General features: G+C 39.7%; 1 protein-coding gene across 3 annotated transcripts in view; it reads left to right on the top strand.

The window, feature by feature from the left end:
• Positions 1 to 24,945, top strand: part of CTNND2 (catenin delta 2) — a 948,689-nt gene that overhangs the window by 636,448 nt on the left and 287,296 nt on the right. The gene's annotated exons all lie outside the window — the stretch shown is intronic.

The following is a 24,945-nucleotide window of genomic DNA, read 5'->3' as shown; positions in this document are numbered from 1 at the left end:
ATATTGCTGTCATTCTCATCACATGCACACATCTTTGAAAAGCGGACCATATATTTGGAGGAAGGGAAGGAAGGAAATACCCAATAAACCAGGAATTTAAATAAAATTAAAATCATGAAAGAAAGCTCTTTTTTCCCTTGGTTTACTTTTAGCTTTTAAAGCTAAGTATTACCCAAATTGCCAAACTGTTAATATTGTATATGCAATACTTTATGTGATATGAGTATGCATGTTGATCTAGTTCTCATACATTAATTTATACATGTACATATGTTTGTATAGTCATTTTTTAACTGCAGGTTGTGATCCATTAGTGGGTGGTAAAATACTTTTATTGGTCATGAACAGTGTTTGTAGAATAGTAATGTAATGGAATAGAACAGAACAGACTAGAAAAGAATAGGACCTATTCAAATGCATCTAGCTTTGCAAGGATAACTTGTTCTTCACTTAGTTATGCATATACATATGTGTTTGTTGGGTGTATGTGAATTGACTTGACATGTAATTATTTTATATTGTGGCTCATTATTTAAAATTTTTTTAAAATAGAGCTAAAGTCATAGTGACATTAATGATTAACATGTTCCTTTTATTCTGCTAGTTTGTATTTTATTGCCAAATGCTAAAGGATGCTAATTAGTATGTTTCTTCATACAATCTAATTTCAATAAATACTTTCATGTTTGGTTCCACGTTCATTCACATGAACTAACCTTATTTGGTTAGCTTTTTCTATATTCTGGTTATTGAAGGTTTCTTATCTGCTGTTTTAAGCTTTCTTGCAATAATAAGGCTAAGGATTGGGTTGCGGTAATCCAGTAATGTCAACCAGAGGAAGTATTAAGAGACAGCCTAGAAGTATAATGTTGAACACTGATTTAGGGAGAAAAGAGCTTGATCCTTTCTAATGCTGCTTCTCATGGTACCATGTGTTGAAGCAGGGATCCTGTATTTTTTATGAGCATTTCATAATCTATTGTCTCCCTGTTGAATAAAAATTAATTCAGACAGAAATCTGACACTGCAAAAGCATGAAAATTCCCACAGGCTAAATATTACAGTGAATGGATCTTTTTTTTTTTTTTTTACCACATTGTTTTCCTTTGAATGTATCCTAATAGGCTTATAGAAACACAATCATGTTCCTGACAAGTTACATAGTTGTTATGTGTGGTATTTCACCAATTCTTATTAGCCAATGTATATTAATTACATATAAATGCATTGCTTAATGTGTCTGTCTCTGGTTATATAAACTATGTAACTATATATATGTGTTACATGTTAGAACTTCAGAAATAATGTAAAGGGAAAAATCCTAACATGTTCACACATTTTGTGAGTGAAATAAAAATAAAAACAGCCCCACTTTGGGGAAGTTCTTCTGGAAGGAACTAATTCTAGTAAATTTCAGTATTCATGGGAAGTGGACTCAACATTGAGGATTTAGATACAAATTTACCTGAAGTTTGCCACAAAGTTTTGTTTCCCATTTGAAGTTAAGAATTGGTGAAATATAATGTTTGTGAATGTTGTTTTATACATGTGTAAATTTTTGAAAAATAATTGTTATGTGATTAATATTTCCAAGGTTGACATAATCCTGCAATTCAAGGCTCTGTGTTTTTTCATTTTCAATCACTAGCATAATTTTTCTAGAGAAACATCTAGCTTTCTGACCAGGTCTGCCTTTTGGTTTGTGTTATATTAAAGTAAACACAGATGATGTCCTGCATATTCTGAGGGGGGAGGGATTTTACTCCTGTAAAAATCATTCTGCAGGGGTCCAAAGTGCAAGTCTGGAGAGGAACTCTGGCAGCAGTTTCAAAGAGAGGCACCTTTTTTGTGAATATTGACATTTATGCCAACCATCTATTTTGATCTTCCTGTTCATGTCGTCTTTGTGAAGCCAGAACCACTGATTTGTTTATATTAAACATGGGAATCTATGTCAGTTCATTCAACCCCATTACAGTACAATGAGTTAAATATGTGCTGTGGTCCAGTTGAATATTAGGTATGAATACAATGTAAATGTAGCTTGAAATCTAGATCCTTCTGAAGCGAAGAGACAGTGTGCTGTTTTTAAGACTATCTATTTTGGTAAGATCAATAAATCAGAGGAAACTATTTTCTAGCATTTCTATTATAATAAACGAGAATAGATTTCAAAGAGAAGTTTTGCAGATCAAGGGCCCTAAAGTGTTATAAAGCTGTTTTCTTACATTTTTGAAGGCTAAGGAGCAAATAAAGGTGAGTGACTCAGTATCACTTGCTTGGGGTAAGCACTGCTCAAAGCGCACTGTCTCGCTTTCCCCCATTCATTCCTCTTCACTTCTATAAGCTGGCTGCTGTTATTTTTCCATTTTACAGCTGAGCAAACTAAATCCCGGGAAGCTAATGTAGCTTGCCCACAGTCTCAGAGTCAGTAAGCAGAGAAGCTGGACTCAACCCAAGGCAGGTAGCCTCCAGAGGCCATGCTCTTAGCTGTGTTGTTGTATTTCTAAATGAAAAGTTTTGATAAAAGGAACAGAGTGAGCATTTATGCATGGTTGAAATGAGGACACTTCAGTTTTGTTAACTAACATTCTCTCTCTCTTCAGACCCCTATGAGAATCCTACTGAAAACCTTTGCAACAGTGGCAGAGTTTAAAAGGGTCAGTGTGCACATTGCTCCATGCAGTGAACGTCTTGTTTTAAAAGAAAAGAAATTTACTCATAATTTTGAAAACATAAGTACAAATTTAAGTAACTGTCTGCAGGCACATGAGCTCTAAATGGTTAGTGTTGCATTGAAAAAATGCAGATTGTGATGGCATAAATGAGTCTTCATTACATCATTTTTTAATCCATTCGGTATAGTGTGATAGTGCTATATATATTTGCTGTGTTATTTTTATGTTATTTTTTATTTTGTGTGTATCAGAGTCTTACTCCGTCACCCAGGCTGGAGTGCAGTGGCATGGTCTTAGCTTACTGCAACCTCCACCTCTCAGGTTCAAGCAATTCTCGTGCCTCAACCCCCAACACTGAGTAGCTGAGACTACAGGTGCACGCCGCCATGCCCAGCTAATTTTTTGTACTTTTTAGTAGAGATGAGGTTTCACTATGTTGTCCAGGCTGATCTTGAACTCTTGGCCTCAAGTGATCCACCCACCTCAGCCTCCCAAAGTGCTGGGATTGCAGGCATGAGCTACTGTGCCCGGGCTGTTGCGTTATTTTTAAATTGAATCTTTGGTGACTGAGAAGATACCTTACTGAAATTACTATTTAAACTCACTCAAAATAGATTTTTTAAAATGTTTACATTTTTAAATATCCACGTGGAAAAGGAAATGTTTGACGCATGTGCCGTGCCTCATGGCACCTACCTGGATTTTCCAGAAACGATGTTGGTGTCTAGTATCTCTAAAACCCCTACTTCTTTCAAGGTCACTTCAGCCATTGGTAGAATCACACCTTCTACCATTGCCACTTTTGGATTTGAAACAGTTTTTTGGGAGTTCGCAACAATCATTGGTTTATTCCGTCTGCCTCCTTTCTAGTTTTCTCATTAAAGTTTTTCTGGACGACAGTGACGATTTCCTACTCTTTTTCAAAGCTCGTCTTCTTGTGCATCATACTATGACTTCCCGTTCAACATCAGGAAATTCAGAGGAGGCAAAATGCCTCTCATTCTTCTCTCTAAGGGATCTAGTAAGAACATTAACGCCATTGGTAAAATCTTTTTTGCGAACTTTATTTGAATAGCCAGATGTTTGTGCAAAATATAATGAGCTACTAGAACTGAAGATTTTCCTTTATATCAGAAAATTCTGGTTATTATCAGGACAGATTTCTAACACTTGCAAAGTGTGTGCAGTCTTTTTAAATCACACGGTAGGCATTTGCCATTTCAGGGTGGGACAGATAGATTGGCTCCCTCATTAACAGGCTCCCACACAAGGGAGTTGCAGAGAAGACAACCAGTTGCTTAGGTCTTTCAAGTTAACAAAAATATCTTTAAGGGCTCATTTATCTGTGTCCCAGTTAATGACTGGTGACATCTAGTGGTGGCTGGATTGCACGCACTCAAATGGCTTTCCCCTGGAGAGCCAGATCCAAAATAAACTGTAGAAATGTTTTTCAAGCCTCTCAGATGAGACATTTGCAGACTGATGAGGTCAAACCCCATCACCACGTAGCCCCATTGCCAAATCACCCATCACCAGCCCTCAGCCATCACTGAGGATTAGCCGTTAGCTCCACGTGGGGAAAATCCATCAGGTCCCCTCCTGCAGAAGCATGCCCTTCCCAACAGTCCTGTCTCATGGAAAGTCAGCTTCAGGTCGGGCACGGTGGCTCACGCCTGTAATTCCAGCACTTTGGGAGGCCGAGGTGGGTGGATTACCTGAGGTCAGAAGTTCGAGGCCAGCTTGGCCAACATGGCGAAAACCCATCTCTACTAAAAATACAAAAATTAGCGGGGGGTGGTGGCGGGCCCCTGTAGTCCCAGCTACTCGGGAGGCTGAGGCAGGAGAATTGCTTGAACCCTGGAGATGGAGGCTGCAGTGAACTGAGATCGCGCCATTGCACTCCAGCCTGGGCAACAGAATTGGACTCCGTCTCAAGAAAGAAAGTCAGCTTTAGGTCGTCTCTTTGCATTTGTGGCAGTTCAAGAGTAGGAAGCATTTGTATCTCCCTGGAAGAGTTTCCACTTCTGAAGCCAACCCATAATGGCAGCTTCTTTATTAAAATATGTGCAGTGGAAATTATGCTAATTAAGCTGGAGTGTAATTATAGACTAGAAAGATTCTCTCTTGCAGTCTGAATTGAATTGTTGTAGATAAATGTGCATTAACTTAATAGTGTACAGCTAATTATGAAAGGTAAAGGGGAGGAAGAGATGTAATCAGTTCCACAATGTTTTAGGGATGCCGCTCTCCCAAGCGAACCCTCCCATTAAAGCCCAGGTGACCCTGTAATGAGAATTCTTCCAGCATTTGTGCCTGATTTTCAATACTGCAATTAAAATAGCCACTGGTGACTAATTAACCCATTTAACTCTATTTGTCTGTGGCATTTATTACAGCAGAGAGTTAAATGTGGTGACACTCTTCAGCTTTATGTCTTGTTCCAAGTATATTTGTGAAGTTAATTCTTTATTCTTTATTTATGCTTTTATGTGTATTTATGATAATTATGGAAATGAGGCGAGAATCCATTGGCCCAATGTGATTTTGCCATGCTCAACTAAAGCTGTATTCTGGGAAATAAATTATTTTTACTTAGAATTCAAACAAAGCCCAAGTGGTAGCAATACCTTTTGTGTCTGAGTTATTAATTCGAAGGATCTGAGAGGCATCAACATCATGCTGTAGTTAGGTGATGAAAAAGTTATTTTATTCTGTCAACTAAAGATCTCTAAATTCTGTTAGTAATGTGGATTTTTGTCTTTATGGATCAAAACTGCCTGAACCAGTAAATGAAAGGTACTTTAAAAAATAGAGAGAGATGACCGGGCGCGGTGGCTCACACCTGTAATCCCAGCACTTTGGGAGGCCGAGGTGGGCAGATCCCAAGGTCAGGAGTTCCAGACCAGCCTGGCCAACATGGTGAAACCCCGTCTCTACTAAAAATAAAAAAATTACCTCAGCATGGTGGTGCGATCCTGTAATCCCATCTACTCGGGAGGCTGAGGCAGGAGAATTGCTTGAACTGGGACCCGGGAGGCGGAGGTTGCAGTGAGCTGAGATCACGCCACTGCGTTCCAGCCTGGGCTACAGAGTAAGACTCCGTCTCAAAAAAAAAGAGAGAGAGAATACATACAGTGATGCTGAGTGATTTCCAACTAATTTTGGACAACTTAATGTTATATGTCTTCTGAGCAGAGCAGTTTAACACTTAGTCAAACGCTAGTAGAGAGTTTGGAGTACTTTTGTATTAGGGGAATAAAAGATTCAGCAAAACACTACTGAGTAATATAGGAGTATAGTTTGGGGACAAGTAAAAGGCCCCTCTGCAGTGTGGAGAGGAGCTTTGCAGAGGGTGGGACTATCCTGCAAAAGAAGGGCTTGTGTTGTGGAACATCACCCTCATGGTTTCTTCTGTGCGCCCCAGAAACTTGAAAGAAATCCCTTTAATTGGTTTTTCAGCTAGGAAAACCAACAGAAACTTTGAGATGTACATCAAGCTTTCACTGATTCCCTAAGATTGTTTCCTCTGTTCTCTCATGTACATTATTTTTTCCAGTCCCATACACAGATTGTTTGAGACACTAATGTTCAATAACTCTGAATTTTAATTTCCTGAATCTTCTAACATATGTAACTTCTTTAGAACATTTATGGCAGTTTTTTTGATTTAATACAATTTAGCCTGTGTTTGTTTTGCTTCGAACTTGTTGATATCTTTCTTTTGCCAAGATAATATAGTTCTAAAATATATAATTTATGACAGTTTTTTTGATTTAATAAAATTTAGCCTGTCTTTGTTTTGCTTTGAACTTGTTGATATAGTTCTTTTGCCAAGATAATATAGGTATTGGAAAAACTTGCTATTTATTTATTTATTTATTTTTTTAATGAGACGGGGTCATACTCTGTCACCCAGGCTGGAGTGCAGTGGCACAATCTTGGCTCACTGCAACCTCCGCCTCCCAGGCTCAAGTGATCCTCCCATTTCAGCCTCCTGAGTAATTGGGACCACAGGCACACTCCACCATGCCTAGCTAATTTTTTGTATTTTTAGTACAGACAGGGTTTCTCCATGTTGCCCTGGCTGGTCTTGAACTCCTGAGCTCAGGCCAGCCGCCTGCCTCGCCCTCCCAAAGTGCTGGTATTATAGGCATGAGCCACCACACCCAGCCAATGAATACACTTTTAACAAAAGTGCAGAATTGTTCTTGCCTCTAAGATAGTGTAGCCAAGTGATTACAACGGCGGCTTCTGGAGATGTGGTGTCAGTTGAAACTCCAGGGCTACCCTGTATTCACTGTGTGATTTTTCTACAAGATCGTAAACTTTCAGCCTCACTTCACTCACCTGTGAACCCAGTAAAACCATATCTTCCTCAAACAGTTTCAGCAGTCATCAGCAAACTGTATCCCATGGGCCAAATTTGGCCCACTGTTTGTTTCTGAAAATAAAGTTTTATTGGAACATAGCCATGCCCACTGCCACAGCCTACCCTAATCCAATATGACCTCATAACTTGCTTACATCTGCAAAGACCCTGTTTCCAAATAAGGTCACATTCACAGGTTCTGGATTCACCAGTTCAGTATAGCTTTTTGAAGGACACAATTCAACCCATAATATCAAATGACTATCCTTTGGAAAATTGACAATTCTCCTTGTATTTTAAACTATATATTAGATCAGACCAAATAATTGAAATAATTATTTCAGTTAATTGGTCATTTTGATGGCCAGAACTAAGAATAAAGACTTATCAAAATGCTGTTAGCAAAACGTGTTTTAAAAGAACATCTATGTTAGTTGATTCAAAGGTGAACATGAGATTACAGATGACGTGCCACCAGAGGGAAGATGATTTCAAATGCATGGAAAGAAAGACCTTATCCAGGGCAAGGGAGACCCTAATCCACTGCATCTGAGGTATTCACACCACACCTGGGATGCTGTGTCTAGTTACTGGCATTTCCAGAAACAGACACATGCACAAACTGGAGTGTGTTTAGAGTAGAGGACAAAAGACTCAAAATCATCAGCTGAGGAATACTTGGTATTTGATGAAATTAACTGTAAAGAGTATAGGGTGCGTGCGAGTGCAGAGATACACACAGTAACTGGAAAGGCATGAATTCAAGGCTCATATTGGAAAATACAAAGATGTATTTTACAAGTGGTTCATGGTGCCACCACTGATAACATTATTCACATTTATTCTCTCCCAGGCTTTTTAAATTCTCTTAATTTTCTTTTTCATTCTTTTCCTCTGTCTTCACTCTTTCTCCAGCTTACACACACACACACACATGCACACACACACACATTTGTAATCATAGTTCCAATATGGATTTATATCTTTTTTTTTGACTATCATTTCATGAGCATTTTTGCATGTTATTAAGTATACTTTCAACACATCATTTTTACTGGCTTGAAATATTCTACTCTAGAGTTATAGTATTCTTTAATCATTTCCTTGGCTGCTCTATTTAAAATACATTTAAATTAAATACTGAAATGCATTTCATATTTGAAATACAAAATAGGCCATTATACAAAAGAGATTTTTAGTTATCTTGAAAGGTTTCAGAAGTCAGCAATAAAGCCAAGTAGGTTGAGATATCGATGTTGGGTCAATGGAAAAAGAAAATGTAGAATCAAGTCATTTTTGAATGGAAGTGGGCCAGCTAGAAGAGGTGTTCTCTTGTCATACACACAGATGATGGCTCTACAATCCAAGGTCACATTTCAGGTGAAAGTTGCACTTATGTGGGCATCAAGTTTTCTTTCACCTCTGAAATGTTATGCTTTTGTGAGAGCCATCGGAAATTCATTCCAGAGCATGTCAAGCTGTATGTAAATAAATTAAACGATTCTCTGGCAGGAAAAGTCTTTTTTGAAGTTTCTAAAAGCCTATGTTGTTGAAAGGAGTTAGGAGGATCGGGGAAATCAGAAGTTCAGCCTGTGAATGGAAAATGTGTGGCAAAGAACACAATTTCCACAAATTTAGTTTCTTTCTTTTCTTTTTTTTTTTTTTTTTGAGACAGAATCTCACTGTGTCACCCAGGCTGGAGTGCAGTGGCACAGTCTCAGCTCACTGCAACCTCCGCCTCCTGGGTTCACGCCATTCTGCTGCTTCAGCCTCCCGAGTAGCTGGGACTACAGGCGCCCACCACCATGCCTAGCTAATTTTTTGTATTTTTAGTAGAGACAGGGTTTCACCATGTTAGCCAGGATGGTCTCGATCTCCTGACCTCGTGATCCACCCGCCTTGGCCTCCCAAAGTGCTGGAATTACAGGCGTGAGCCACTGTGCCTGGTCAACAAATTTAGTTTCAAAGATCACATTGGCTTTTATTAATGATTCATGAACTGGGCAACATCCAGTCTAGAAAACAGTATGGAGCTCCACCTGGCATCTCAGAACAATTGTCTTCAGTAATGCAGCTTTGGTAGGAACAAGGAGACAGCAGAGTGCAAAAAGCACATTGGTTACCCTCAGTATGGTGTGGGTTTAAGCAGAGAGAGACTTCCCTATTATGTTGCTCAGGTTGACTGGGCCCTTTTGGTGGGTCGGTTGCTGTGAAATATCCTGGTTTTTGTTTTGAAAGGTTTGTTTGGAAATGTGGCCGTCATTTCTCTCTCGGCTTCTGGGAAGGCCAGATCTTACATGTAAACAACTTACGTTGCGATTGGTAACGTGGAATTTTAGCATGAGTGACTCCACCTGGGGCCTGCTATCTTTTTTAACAGGTGCCTATGAAATTCTTGATCTCTATGATAGATAAATTATAAAATAAATAACTAAGGCATGGATATGTTTTGACTCACCTTGATATTATGATTAACTTAGACTTTCTACATGAGATATTTAACTTTAAATATTTAGCTAACACTACTGGGCCGAGTAGTCATTGAGTTGTTTCACAGTGTATCACCCCATTAGTTCAACTTCAAGTTGACTTTCAGGAAGGGAAAGTTGTGGGCCCATTCACTCACAAATAAAAGCTGCAAAATCCAGTATTTCCCATGCTCTCCCTTTCTTTCCCATTTACCAATACTAGTTGGTTATACTATAGTATTCTAACTTAGGTTAGAAAGACCAAGGTTTGCAGTGGTGGAAGATCCCCTGTATCCACCTTGGGGTTGGTGAGACACAAGGATGTTTTGCCTTCAGGGCAGCCCACCATCCAGAGCTGGAGAAACACATGACCCTTGGTTTGTTCAGCAGGATACTGAGAGGCTGCTTTAGTGTCTGAGATGGAGGCCAAATAAAAATGCTAAGTGACTCTGTCCTTTGGAGAGTTAACTGCCTTTTCAGCTGGTGGATTTTATAATTGGGTATTTGTCAGTCTCGATTGCAAAGCACCCGGGAGGACATTGGGTAGCTTGCCAGATCCTAAGCACAGTGTCAGTGTGCAACAAATAACAAATAAAGTATTCTCTCAGCGAGTTCTGGAGGAAGGAACTCCCAGAATATAAAGAGGCTCAAGCCCATGCTCCTTGTCTTGGGGCAAGACCAAGAGATCTGGCCTAGACCGATGAGAGGCTGGGACAAATGGCCAGCCCAATATCACTGTCACTAATGCTACCTGTGTCATTTGCGTCTGTGTGAAGAGCCATAATTTTAATTTTTAAATTTTTGTTAGAGTAGAGGAAACCCCCACCAAGTCCTTTCTGGGCCAAGGTGAAGTATAAATTCACGCAAGCATTCGCGTGACTGTGTCTGGGTGTCATCTTGAAAATGTTAGCCCCCTGCCTGGCATCAATCTGCATGGACAGAGCCAGACCCATCCCTCCAAGATGTGTGAGCCAATGACAGCTAAAACCTTGAGAGTCCTGCTCTCAGGCCCGTTGTAATTACGGTTATGTCAGAATTAATTTAATAACCTTTGTATGGATCTAGTCTTTACTCACCAACTCATCTATTATACTTCCCTATAATAGTAAATTTTATGTTACCCCCTTAATGATTGCCAATAAGATAGTTGTCCTTGTCACCTTGAATTTTTTTTCAAATTATTGATTGCTAAGGTTTGAATGTGTCCCTCAAAGTTCATGTGTTGGAAACTTAATCCCCAGTGCTATCTTGTTGAGAGGTGGGACCTTTGAGTGGTGACTGGCTTATAGATTAATGTCGTTATGTCAGGAGTGGGTATATTATTGTGAGAGTGGGTTCTCACTTGTGTGTGCCGTCTTGTCTTTTCCCCTTCGACTGTGGGATGATGTAGCAAGAAGGCCCTCGCAGATGCATTTTCTGTTATAGCCATACAAAACAGATTAGGACATTGATTGTCCTCTTTTTACATATATTACGTGAAATTTTTAAATATTTTGATATTGTAAAAAATAATTTTACTGTTTTTTTTCATTGGGTTTTCATGTGAGACCTTGTGCTTTTAAGCCTTTTTTCTTAGTGTGTAAATAAAGCTCTTTGGAAGAAGCAACAAATTTAAAATATGTCATTATTTTATACATTACAGTGGCAATTTGTAATTTAATAGCGTCATGTAGACAGGGTCTTCCAAAGAGGTCTAAACACCAGGAAACAACATTTTGTCCATTTATCCTCTCAGCATGAGTCTTTGTCTATTTAAAATATATTTGCCTGCCTGCTATGTTTCTTCTCATTCCTGTGGTCTGTTCTACTCCTCCTTCCTATCTCCATCACTTCACAGCAGCAAATATTAGATATGAACACATCATTCAAGGAAGGGCCATCTTGGCATGTAATGAAACAGACTGATATATTATTTCACTCACCATATGCAAAGCTACATAGGAAAGTCATAAATGAGTTGGAAAAATTAGGTAGTATTTGCAATATCTCCATTTTAGGACAGTTTTTGAGTGGCTTAAAATGTGTTTATCCCTTTAAAAAATATTAGTGAAAAAACACAGCAGATGAACAACTTCCTGGGTCCACAGTCTTGATACAGTGAGCTAAATCCATTTCAGGCTGACTTTGAGGGTTGTTAACAACAAACTGATGGCCTCAACAAAGCGGTTCCTTTCAGATCTCTTATTCCTGTCTGATGAGAAAGAATTCAGCAAACTCCAGGTGCTATTTGGACACATTGCATTATCTTCTTGACTTATTTGAAGAAGCTCTTTTTCAAATACAAACATGACTTGAGAACAACATAGCAAAAGCTCTTCCTGTATGTCATTGCCGTTTGCTGCATAACCAACCACCCCTACCCATAGTGTCTAAAAGAACAGTGAATCTTCACCTCTCATGATTCTCTGTGTAGACTGGGCTTAGCTGGACAGTTCTCACTTGGGCAGTCTCATGAGCATGCAGTGAGATGTCAGTGGGCTGCATCATGTAATGGTCCCACAGGGCTGGATGTCCAGGATGGCACAATCTGGTGCAGGCAGGTGAAGCTGCTGTCAACTGAGAGCTCAGCAGGGGCAATTGACCCAGCATCTTCTCTACATGGTGCCATCTTTTTTTTTGGCATGGTGGCTGGGATCTAAAAGGGTATATCCCAGGAATAAACATCCCAGGAGACCTACATATACACATAGAGAGGGAGAAAGAGAGAGACTGATTTTAAGGAATTGGCTCATGCATTTGTGGGAGTTAGCAAGTCTGAAATCTGCAGGGCAGACCATCAGGCTGGAAACTCAGGCAGGAGTTACTACTGAAGTCTTGAGTTTTCGTTTTTCAACTGATGGTACAAGGCTCACCCATATTATTAAGGGTAACCTCCTAGACTTGAAGTCAACTGATTGTAGATGGTAATCCTAGCTACAAAATACCTTCAGGGCAACTCGTGGATTTGTGTTTGATTAAATCACTGGGAACTGTAGCCTAGCCAAACAGAGTATGACCTACAAAAAGGATACACTGATTCATATATTGGGGATAGATGAAGAATAGGAAGGAGACATAAGAATCTCCTAATTAGCTGATCTTTTCTGTGCAGAGGGAAATGAGAAGTAAGAAAGAAAAAAGATATGGAGAATGTACAGAATTTTTCTGTTGAACCTCTGGCAAGACTTTATGAAATCTAAACATAGTTCTGTTAATAATGACCTAAAATCCTTAGGTTTTGATTATTTTTTAAATTCTACAATCTCAGAAAAACTCACTTTCTTCCACTTCAGAGGTGAAGAAACTACTCATGAGTGTTTTTCATAACCTGCCACATTGAAAAAAACACACACATAATCCTTTTCTGTGCAAAAATGAAAAGAGTAGACAAAGCGAAACTTACCAAGATTAGATAATTTTAATCTAATAAGGATGAAGTTGTGGCCAGGTTCGCTTGCCTTGGAGGGGCATGGAAGTCTTTTTCAGCTTTTGTAAGGTGTTTCTGTGTGACCCTGAAAAATTCACTGAACGGATTGGTGCCTGAGCATAAGCTTGTGAACAGTAATAGCAATGTTGATGAGTGAGTGTTTTAAAAGATTTTTGGATGACCAGATGGAAGCCATGATGCTGCCAGGGAGAGAAAAGAAAGGAGAGCAGGGGCCCAGCCAGCCCCTCCAAATGCTTTGGGCCTGGTCGGCTCTCCATTCCCTCTTTGGGCCATATGTCTGCCGCGTCCCTGGCCTGTGGACATTGTGAAGGTGCAGCATATGTTGGTTCCCTAATGCGCAGGACTTTGCACTACTCTGATATCTGGGATTGGTTAGAAGAAATCCATTCAGCCTAAGGTACGAGTCTGACTTCCTGCCAACACAGCGCTCATGGATGCTGCGCTGAGAGGATCTGACTTTCAGAGAGATCTAAGTTTGACTGAGACACCAGATCAGTTGAAGAGCATTATTCTCCCCCAGGAGTACAATGAACTGAAAGCGCTGCACCAGCTCTATTCCCCGATGGAAGAGGGCTTGGAGGAGTAATAGGAGAATGATGGTGATGTTGAAATGCATGAGGAGAGTTACTTAGCACAGAGACTGTCAGGTACCTTTCCATCTAAATAAGTGTAGTACTGCAGAGCTATAAGTGAGGAGCCAGCAGAAAATAGTCATTTGTTTGCCTGGCAAGGTTCATGGGGCACTGAGAGGCAGGACATGCTGTAGAAAGTCCATCAACCATCAGGCTCCTGTTAGGGTGGGTGATAAGGTTTGGCTTTGTGTCCCCACCCGAATCTCATCTTGAATTGTAACCCCATATTCCCCATAAGTCTTGGGAGAAACCTGGTGGGAGGTAATTGAATCATAAGGGTAGTTTCTCCCATGCTGTTCTCATTGATAATGAGTGAGTTCTCAGGAGATCTGATGGTTTTAAAAACGTCTGGCATTTCTCCTGCTGGCAGTTATTCTCCCTCCTGCTGCCCTATGAAGGGGTGCCTTCTGCCATGACTGTACGTTTCCTGAGGGCTCCCCAGCTGTGCAGAACTGGCTCTTAAACCTCTTTTCTTTGTAAATTACCCAGTCTTGGTTATTTCTTCATAGCAGCGTGAGAATGGACTAATACAGTAAATTGGTGCATGGTGATGAACTCTGAGAATATTCCCATGACTCCTGCAGCCTTATCGCATGTGCCAATGGCTAATCATTCACTTTGGTGCTTGAACCAAGGAAACGAGGTAATTACTGCACACCCTGTCCTATTCTCTCTTTCCTTCACAACACAATTCTGGACCAAAAATCACTGAGATTCAGTGGAGAAAACATACTGCTACACCATTTGGCAATATTATTAGCAAGGAATAAGCCAACAGAGGTCTATGTAATATGACTAGAGGTCATACAGAGATTAATTTCCTGTGACCTTTCTCTTGCTGTATCAGAAATATTACCTTACACCAGTAATTCTCAGCCAGAGATAATTTTGCTCCCCAGGGGACATTTGACAATGTCTGGACTTTTTTTAGTTGTCACAGCTTGGGGGAAAAGGGTGCTATTGGCATTTAATTGGTAGAGGCCAGGCATGTTGCATAAATATCTTATAAGGCAGGGCAGCCTCCCTTCCCAACCAAGAATTATCTGGCCCCAAATCTCAGTAGTGCTGAGGTTGAGAAACCCTGGCGTACACTGATGTTTCCCACTCTTTTATCCCACCTCAACCTCATCCATAGCCCCTGGGGGCCAGTGATCTTATATTATTCACTATGCCTCATTGGTATCCCGTAAATGTTTGCTGAATTAATGAATGGGGTTAAGGAGGAGCTATGGTAAGCCAGAGAGCAAGTGACTGATAAGTTAGTACATATGTAATATTGCATATATACTCTTTCTGTCATCATTCTTATTTTTATCTTTGAGATGACTTTATCTTGGAATAGTTTCATTTGTTCATTGAGTATCTACTATGTGCAGAGAAGCACGCCAGGTACTGCAAAGATAATGATGAGTTAAACTTAGCATGAACCCTGCTCTCTGGAGTTTACTGTTGAGTAGAAGAAATTATCATTACAAAATTACACAAGTAAGTGTCAAGTTTCAACGTGACAAGTGCTACACATTCTCCTTGGTTGCCACAGAGAGGCTGGGGAAATTTTCATGAGGTCAAAAACCAGACAGCATTTTTTTCAGAGCGGTGTGACCCACAAATGGGTTTTACGTATCTATGTCAACACACAAATACGACCTAGGAATATTAGCAACTTTTTTGTCATTAGGAAAGGAGTTTTACAGGTGCTAATGCTGGAGCAGAACCAGCATTGCCAGGTAGGAGATGGGGCCAAGTTAGCCGAGGAGGAAGTGACAGTTTGGCATGAGTAGGGAACTACAGACGGTTCAGCCTAAGCACAGGGCATGCACCAAGAGCACACAGGCACAAGGAGTATAGCCAGGGAGGAGGCAGCAGCCAGAACGCAGGGCTGTTCTGGAGCAAAGTCCCGTGATGGAGCGCAATGGAGGGTTGCTAGAAGGTCAGTAAAATGCTGGGGTTTGCCTTTAGAAGCCTTGCAGGGACGGAGTTGTGCAGGATAAAATGGAGAGGCTACAGCCTGGAGCAATAGAGCCCATTAGGAAACCATCACAGTTTCCAAAGCAAGAGGTAATGAGGCCCTGGGCCATGGCTCCAGCAATGGGAGTATTATGGAAAGTGAGTTTCCAGCTCTTGTGACTGATTTATGCTGGGAGGAGCTTAGAAACCAATCTTTTATTCCCACTATTTTTTTCCCGAATAGTTACTGAAGAAACAGACCCTGATAAATATTTGTGTTCCTCCATGATAACTGTGCCTGTGCCTTCCTTCATCTGCATCCTACTAGATAGAATGTGTAACCTTTGTGGTCGCAGACAAGTATGGATTTTGTGTTTCAAAGAAAATGAGAGCATGAGACAAGATTGAATTTTTCTTTATGTCACAATATTATGGTGATTTTAGTTCTAAGAAAGTATTTTTTGAAAGATGTTTGAAACCTCCCTAAATGTTAAATGAACAGGAAAAAATGCTAGGATTTCAAGATGCTTCTGTGTCACACACTTGCCTGTCGAAGGTTCTGGTTGGCCTCTGTGCAAAACCAGCGCAAAGTCCGCTCTCCAGAAAAGATGTGTAGAGACAGCTGGAGGCCCAACTGTCACAGAAATGGGCTGACGTGACAAGTCCTCACTGCAATTGAGATGCCTGGACATTTTTCATGAAGTGAGGTTTTTTTCCCCAGGAATTGTTACTTCAGACCTTTTTCCCTTCTTCTATTTACCACAAGGAGGTATTAAATCATACAATAGGCAGTAAATTTAAAGTCTCATGTGTTGTAAAGACTTAAAACATAACAAGTCAAGGGATATTTAGGAAAAAACTCATAGATGACACAAACATTATAGGAGATGGAGGGAAAATGGCTTGAAATGCATCCCTAAATCTTTAGCTCTGGCATGACTCCAAAGACAAATTTTAAATTACAACAGCAACCCAAACCCTTGGTCCTATTCAGAGAAAGCTATTGGGCTGAATTGACAGTGTTTTGACCTAATGTAGTGCCTCTTATAGTTTTTGTTCTGGGCTATCAAAATGTGGATAAAATCAGTATATGCCAGGGTTTCTCAGCCTCAGCACTACTGAGATTTTGGGCCAGATAATTCTTAGTTGGGAAGGGAGGCTGCCCTGCATTGTAATTTGCAAGTCTAAAAGTAAGGGTGATACCTGCTTCTCCTAGCTCAGAAAAGTATTTTATACATTTCATACTTCTTGAAGTGTAAAAAACATTTCTAGACCATCTTCAACTTTGTAATTTTGACATGCACTGTTGTACAGTGAATCTGAATGTTCTCAGAACGTAGGAAATGGGCATTTCCTCTGACCTAGTAGAAGAAAGCCTTCTTGGAGATCTTGCCTCTGAGCACAGTCTGCACCTCTGATACCTATTCAAATGGAGTCAAAAACATTCCCTAAAGAGCACCAGAAAATTTGAGAGTTCCCAGTTCTATTGTGCAAGGTAGGAACCATGTTCTTTGCTCTACCTATGATTAAATTATTCTTTTGTGCCCAGACACATTCAGGTATCATATCCAGCTTCCTTTACCTGGATATCTGGTTCCTGAGAACAACAGCCAGGATAGGGTGGGCTTTGCTTCATGCGTTGAGCAGAGGGCATGTATTCAGGGAAACTTGAAGTGATGGGAGCTTCTTTTACCAACTTTGCACAAGTCATTTAAGATATCTGAAAATCAGGCTCTGGGAAGAAAAGTGGATTGACTACTAATGTTTATTGAGCAACTAGTAAAGCCCATCACTCTGCTAAACTGAGTGTGTTAAAATTGCAGTAATTTATGTAAATTTTAAAAATCCAGTCAATGTTTCAACTAACTAAATTTGATGACTAGAAAGTCATCATTTTCTAAATACTCATTTGATGTAAAGCTTTTTTTTAGTCATAATGGATTGTAATAAAAAAGACCAAATAGTTTTGGGTCAAGGCAATAGATTACACCAAGTAAGTAAACATAAAAAATTAAATATACTGAGTGTACAGAAAGATAGGTGTTTTGTATCAGACCTTATTTAAAGAAAATATCTGTTTCAAATCAAACCAGTAGATTTTGATTGGCTTAGCAAATCCCTTTTGGGAGATTTAAGCCAGGAGAACACTAAGGTGAGCAGAATAATACAAATTAGGAAAATATTTTATCCAGAAGGTTTTATTTATTGCACCAACAAATAGCAGAACTCTTTATGGACATAGATATCTAGATGGTCTATTGTATTTGTACATCATCGTTATGTTAGTCTGTTTTCACGCTGCTGATAAAGACATACCCAAGACTGGGTAATTTATAAAGAAAAAGAGGTTTAATGGACTTACAGTTTCATGTGGCTGGGGAGGCCTCACAATCATGGTGGAAGGTGAAAGGCACGTCTTACATGGTAGCAGGCAAGAGAGAATGAGAGCCAAGCAAGAGGGGAAAATTGCTATAAAATCATCAGATCTTGTGAGACTGACTCACTAGCATGAAAATAGTATGGCGGAAACAGCCCCATGATTCAATTATCTCCCACCAGATCCATCCCACAAACTCGGAAATTATGGGAGCTACAATTCAAGATAAGATTTGAGTGAGGACACAGCCAAACCATATCAATAGTCCTTAATTGAATAAATCACAGGTAACTCACAAAAGCCAGAGAAAGGCAGGACATGACAAATCTGGGAGGAATTTGAACAAATGGGGCCCAGTGAGAAGCCAAGTAAAATTTAGAGACAGATCATGAAAGAAAAGAAAAGGAGAGGTGTAAGAACTGGTTGAGAGCACTGATGATTTTTTTCTTCAGGTATGACCTTTTATTCTCTTTTCCATCTCCTGACCCTGGGCCCTGGAATAACCTCAGACTGAGGTTGCCTGAGATTATAAATGGAGAAAGCATAGCAGAGATATTTATTTGCAAACAGTTCATTGCTTTATAAAAGTCAGCAACATAAAATATCTTTGTGTGAGATACTGCTATTTTTAGATTACACAACTCTTGATTTAGAGGGGAGAAGGCAATTATAATTGAAAGATCCATAAGAAACATGGTGTTAGTCCTACAGTAGATGAATTTTACTTTACCCTAATGAAGTTACTGAGGGGTACACATTCATTTTGGTGCCCAACTTGCAGCGGCTTATAAAAATAGTAACAAAAAGTGTTTGATGAGACAGTGAGCCACCTGGGTAAGACTGTGCGCTCTGAAGAGAGCCTGTGGTTAATTCTGCCTCCATCACCTGATCATCTCTGAGACTCCTAGCAAGTGGCTGAAGCTCTCTATACTGCAGATGTTACATCTATAAAATGGAATATTTATGGCACCACCCTGATGGGAATGTGAAGAACATTAAGTGAGGAAGGCATAAGAGCAGTTCTTAGCAACACAGAACATGCTCCTTAAATGTGAGCTTGCATTATGTTGACTTCTACTTGTAAGAAATGAACTTATGCCAGTGCTTATTGTAGAATAATGTTATGTACAGGAGATAATCTCTGATTATTAAATCTGTAGTTGTCTATAGACATAGAACTAAGGTATAATCTCCCCCCTACCCCAGTTTCTGATCACTGCAGTGCAGTGAAATCTAGAAAGAGCTGCTTGTTACACTGACCTGACAGCAGTTTTCACATCACTGAGTTTGTTTGCTTTCTCTGGCTCTCAAGTCTCTCATTGATTTCTCATTCTGCAGTCTAAGTCCATATCAGCCCAACAAAGGATCTGGAGAAAGGGCAACAAATGGGTGTGAAGGAGGTCCCTTAAGTTCACATACAAGTTTGAAGACATTAAGAGCAATATGATGCAGTGAAGAACAAGCTGAATATAATAAAGCATTTTCAGTAATGCTACTGCCACTAAAATGGTGTTTTTGTCATGAACATTGCAAGATCTCATTCTACTGTACTCTTGCTAACGTAAAAAAAGATAAAGCAATTCTAAATGCTGATGTTTTCCCCAAAATTTATAGTATTTTTAAATATATAAATGATTGTTAAGGAAAGCTGTGATTTAGGACTTTCAAAGTCATAAAACGATACATTTTGAAACATTTACATAAGCAAATTTTTAGAAATGAGTGAAAGTCTATTTTCCCCAACAACAAGTTTTTATTTATTTTACTTAGCTACTGTGTCACTTAATTGAAATTCTGAAATCTGAGTATAAACTTTACAAGACGAACTTCCTATTCATATACACATAATTTGCCCTTCCCCCAATAATTGTTCATTTTGCTAAAGTTTTTCATTTATGGTTAGGTCACAGCTGTCGTGAGGACAATTCATTTGCTCTGTTTCCAAACTATATGCCAAGGCATCCCAGGGCAACACAGGAAATTCGAGGGATTCTGAGGGATATTTTAAATTTTCAAGATAAATACAGTATCTTGAAACCAGGTTGAAACATGAGCTCCCATTAGTTCAGTTTCAAAATCCAGCTGTGCCACATTCCTTTCAATGATGTCATCACTTTGCATACCAGGATTTTCAGAGGTTTCTGTGATATGAAGCAAGTGCTAGTGACAATCAGCATAGGAGAGGACGTGAAGATGGCATTGTCTGCTTCCAAGCTTTGAGAAGTTGTGCAGTGCCCCAAAGCACAGACATGTTAGGATGTAGATGATTCAAGCTGTTCAGACCTAAGAACTTACTAAATGGAACTGTCAGGCATTTGTTTTGGCCCGGGGGGCACCCTGTGAAACAAGAAGACATTTATGAACCAATAAAGTTCGGGAAACTCAAGTCCTGTAAAGTCAAGCAGCCGAAACACTCCGGCCAAAGATTGTGTTCAGTCACTTCTCACAAATAAAAAATATTTGATTTATAAAAAATAAATCTGTACAACACTTAAATAATAAGCCAACATTCTTAAAGACCCAAGTTCTTTTTTTTTTCCTAGTGGCTTCAGTTTGTTGATATGGAAATAGAACTTTTAAAATGCTTAATAAAGAAACCATCGTTCTTAATTAGTGAAAAAGATCATAGATGCATTTATTATTTGCAGGAACAAAACTATGTGTCTCTGCCACTTAGTCTTTATGGTGTAGTCAGACTTCTTCCATCTGCCCTGTGTACCCCTCTACATCATTTTAAATTATAAAGGTCTATGGGCTGGGTGCGGTAGCTCACGCCTGTAATCCCAGCACTTTGGGAGGCTGAGGCAGAAGGATCACTTGAGCCTAGGAGTTGGAGACCAGCCTGGGCAACCTAGTGAGACCCTGCCTGTACAAAAAATTTAAAAACTAGCTGAGTGTGTTGGTGCGTGCCTGTAGTACTAGCTACTTTGGAGGCTGAGACAGGAGGATCACTTGAGCTCAGGAATTCAAGGCTACAGTGAGCTATGATCCACCACCACACCCCAACCTAGGCAACAGAGCAAGACCCTGTCTCTAAAAAAAAATTATAGAGATCTATGGCAGCAATGAAATATAACACCCTTTAAATTCACTGCAAACTTTCAATTAATTTTCAAATTAATTACACACATTCTACTTAGAGTTGAGCAGACACAGAGGTAAGAAAAAGGCTAGTCTAAGACTTTATCAATGGGTAGAAATGAAAGGTAATTGGGTGCCATTATATTGAAATCAACATTATTTTTTATTATTGTTGCACTTGAAAACAAAACTTGCTTATGTATTCAGTTGTACAGATATAGAATCATCCAAGACAATGACCTATAGTTGGGCCTTTCAACAGCCTTTTCACCCATGGTCCATTGTTGATTATTTTATTCAAACTGAAGGGTGAAAATATTCTCCGCATTTTATATTTAAAGAAATGCAGACTCTGGAAATGGAGGTAAGTTAAAAGTTTTATAGCAAAGTACTCTGAAATATGATCAAAGAAAATGCTTATGGAATTGCTTTGCTTTTAATGTCTAGTAATGAGAAATAATTATGAATGGACACTTGAACACTGCAGCCCTTTTTATCCTCATATTAAGAATATGCCCAAATATTCATATGTTATTTAGGATTTAAGGACAAAGTGAAGCAATACACATAGATGAGTGTGTTTTGGTTGCTTTTTGACATGGACACTAATGACTGTAGATCTAATTAAATGGCTTTAGATTTTTGGTTTTTTTTGTTGTTTTTGTATTATTCTAGCAGCTAAACAACCACACTCAAAAGCTTTCCTCCCATTCCTAATGTATTTCAGGTTAAAACAATCTAATGTAATCCATGAGGTCATTCCTCAAAAATTATACTGAAGTGTCAAATATGAACACGAATGGTAAATATGAATATAAAATATGATGGCCCCCAAACCACAAAAATGACCACACAACTCACAATAGCCTGGCTGATATGAATGACTGCTCATTCTTGGCCAATCACAGGTTGAGCATTACTCTGTTTTTTTTCTCCTTCTAGATAAGATTCTTCAAGCCCCCCGACCATGACATTTCCCCTACATCCTGCTAGCACCCAATCCAGAACAAAGCCTTGCTCCTTCGAATCTTCCCAAAACACCCAAAACAAGTCAAATTTTGTCAGTCTATTCAACACCCTCTTACTAAAATGTCCCATGGTTCCCTATGGTGTGAGTCCTTTCTTATTATGAGCATAAGCCCAACTTGGTTCAAACACAGGTGTGATCCTGATGCCCTCGGTTGGATGGCAGTGACATTGCTAGCAGCTTGTTTCTGAAGTACACTCTTCCTAAATGCCACGCCACATGGCCTATCAGGAAATGAACCCATAAAACAAGAACAAGGAGTACCCTCTTCCTTCTTAGATAACAAGCTTTTTCTGGTAGATAATTGTGCTCCCACTGTGTTGCCCACTACAATCTGAGGGCAGGAACAAGTGTTTGGTACTAGAGGCTGAGAGCTTTGGAGAGCACAGTGACCAAATGTTAGACCAAATTAGACCACATTTTGTTAGATTCTATTAAGATTTTCTTTAGAGGAAGTATCTCTGCTCAATATTATCTGAGATAAATTAAGTTGGCATTCTTCGAGTAACTAAGATAAGGTGATGATGATGAAAACCAAAAATGGATATTGTTAAATCATGTTCTAGCTAAGACTAGACTCTTGGTAAACCGTCAGCCCCAAAGTATGTGTTCATGATTCACATTGTAAAGACACTGTGACAGGTACTTCGGGACAGGTTCTTACTTCCAGAAACACAGAGCTTAGTGTGGAATCTCAAGAGATGGTGTTCTTGTTATTAGAATGCATCTACCTGTATCATTGTGGCTTCTATCAGAAGTTAAGTTTTCATAAAGAGATTCATCAAGTGCACCATTTATATTTTTCTCAGGGACAATTGTCAAGTGGTATGGTTACCTAATTTATAAGATAGTGTGCTCTAGTCTATGGTTTATACACAATATATTTTAAGTCTATATATCAAGTTTCCTGTAATATGTATATTATGTGTGTATATATGCATTATATGTGTGCATAAGTACAAACATACACACATACTATATGTATTATACATATATAATATCTACACACTATATATTATACACATAGATCTGCACATATACATACACATGTGCCCACATGCACATATATATATGTATGTATAATAAAACATTTTGAGGGTGACCAAGGCCTTTGTGGTTTTCTCAAATTCTTAATCTAATCCTAAGGCAAAATTCTGATCTTATCCTGATATCAACAAAGTAAAAACCACTGCTCAAATGTTCTTAAATCTCCTAATCCGAGTATTTTAGGCATCAAATCCCTTCCCTCTTATTTCCGCTCCAGGTTCACAGGTCCAGGTGATTTTCTAAGAAACATCATGGGCTGTTAATTTTAAAATAGATACATAGTAGTGAACATAAACATTTTCTATAAAGTCATCATGCTTTACAAGGTAAAGTTTATGGACACTAATTTGTATTTTTTCCCTTGGGCTGTTACCACCAGATAGAACCTGTTAGAATTTCCAGGGCAACTAAATTCTTACATGTTTGAGGTTATTTTTTTCATTTTGTAGCATATTTTTATTGAAAAAGTCTAGTTGCATTAATGAATGAATAAATGCTGTTTTAAAGTTAATTGGATATTGCATAGGTATTATGACATAATTAATGATATCCATTGTAATCTAATGGTCTTTGAGAATATTTATGTCTTCTAAAGGACCTAAATATTCTACACAGAAGCAGAAATTTGTTAATATTTAAGCTACATGTAATTAAATATGATAAATAATAGCATAAATTGGGGATAATCATTTTACATCATTCCTCACCCCAACTTCTAATAAATTGAATTCAGAGAAGAAGCCCATTGCTTGACTAAGATTAATGTAAGGCACTTAGTACCCAGAATAGTTCAGAAATAGACAATTTTCTCATCATTTTACTGTTTTTCTCTCTTCACTTTACCAGCCAGGAGAAAACTTGCTAGTTGAAATTGTTCCTCCTAATTGTGAAACAAGAGATCCCAGTCCCCACAAGGTGGCCTTCCCTGACTAACCTGTGCAGTGGGCCCAGGCCCCCAGTGACATGGGTGGGAGGCAATATGGAGTAGGCTTCACACAGGGGCTCACAGAGGGTCTTTTTCTTTTCTCACACTCAAATGCACCCCTCCAGGAATTCCTGCAGGCTCTACCTTCAAAGGACATCCAGACTGCCTGCGCTTCTCAGCACCCTCTGTCCCTGCTGGGGCTGAGCCACCATCTGCCCCCCACTGCTCTCTGCTCCTGCCCCACCCCTCAGAATCTGCTCTTAACCCAGCATCCAGCGGGGGCCTTTTCCAGAACTCAGCGTCATCCAGGTATAATTGATACCCAAGAAGTGCACCATTTTAGGCCTGCAGTTTATGAGAGTCAACAGATGCACACATCCAGGCAGCCACTGTCAAAGGGATCTTTTAAGAATGTGAGTCAGATCCCAGCATTCCAGTGGCTTCCCTATGTCTTGGAGCAGAAGCCAGAGGCCTGCGATGTCAGACACATCAGGGCCCCCTGTTGGCCTCCCAGCAGGGCCCGGGACTCACTTCTCTTTGCCCCCTGACCTTCTTACCTCTTGTCTGACATGCCAGGCACACTCCTGCCTCAGAGGCTTGTTAGTCCCATTTTCCGGTTCTAGAATGTTCCCTCCACTCAGCTCCGGTGTCACCTTCTCGGAGCAGTCTCCCCTGGCCTCTGTGTTTATAATAACCACCCCCACCCCCCGCCCACCTACAGACACACTGACTGTCGTGTCCCTGTCTCTACTCGGCTTTATTTTCCCATCCCACTTGTATGAGTTTCCTGGTGGTGGCCATAACAAAGCACCATCAACTGGGTGGCCCAAAACAACAGAAATTGATTCTGCCAGACCAAAATCACGGTGTGAGCAGTGTAACGTCTCTCCAGAGGTGCTGAGGGAGAGTCCTGCCCCTCTTCTCGCTTCTGGTGGTGGCCGGAATCCTCGGTGTCCCTGGGCTTGTG

The sequence above is a fragment of the Pongo pygmaeus genome, chromosome 4, assembly GCF_028885625.2.
Source record: "Pongo pygmaeus isolate AG05252 chromosome 4, NHGRI_mPonPyg2-v2.0_pri, whole genome shotgun sequence".
NCBI classification, from domain to species: Eukaryota; Metazoa; Chordata; class Mammalia; order Primates; family Hominidae; genus Pongo; species Pongo pygmaeus.
The sequence above is the reverse complement of the archived record's forward strand: the minus strand, read 5'-3'. Positions and strand labels throughout refer to the sequence as shown.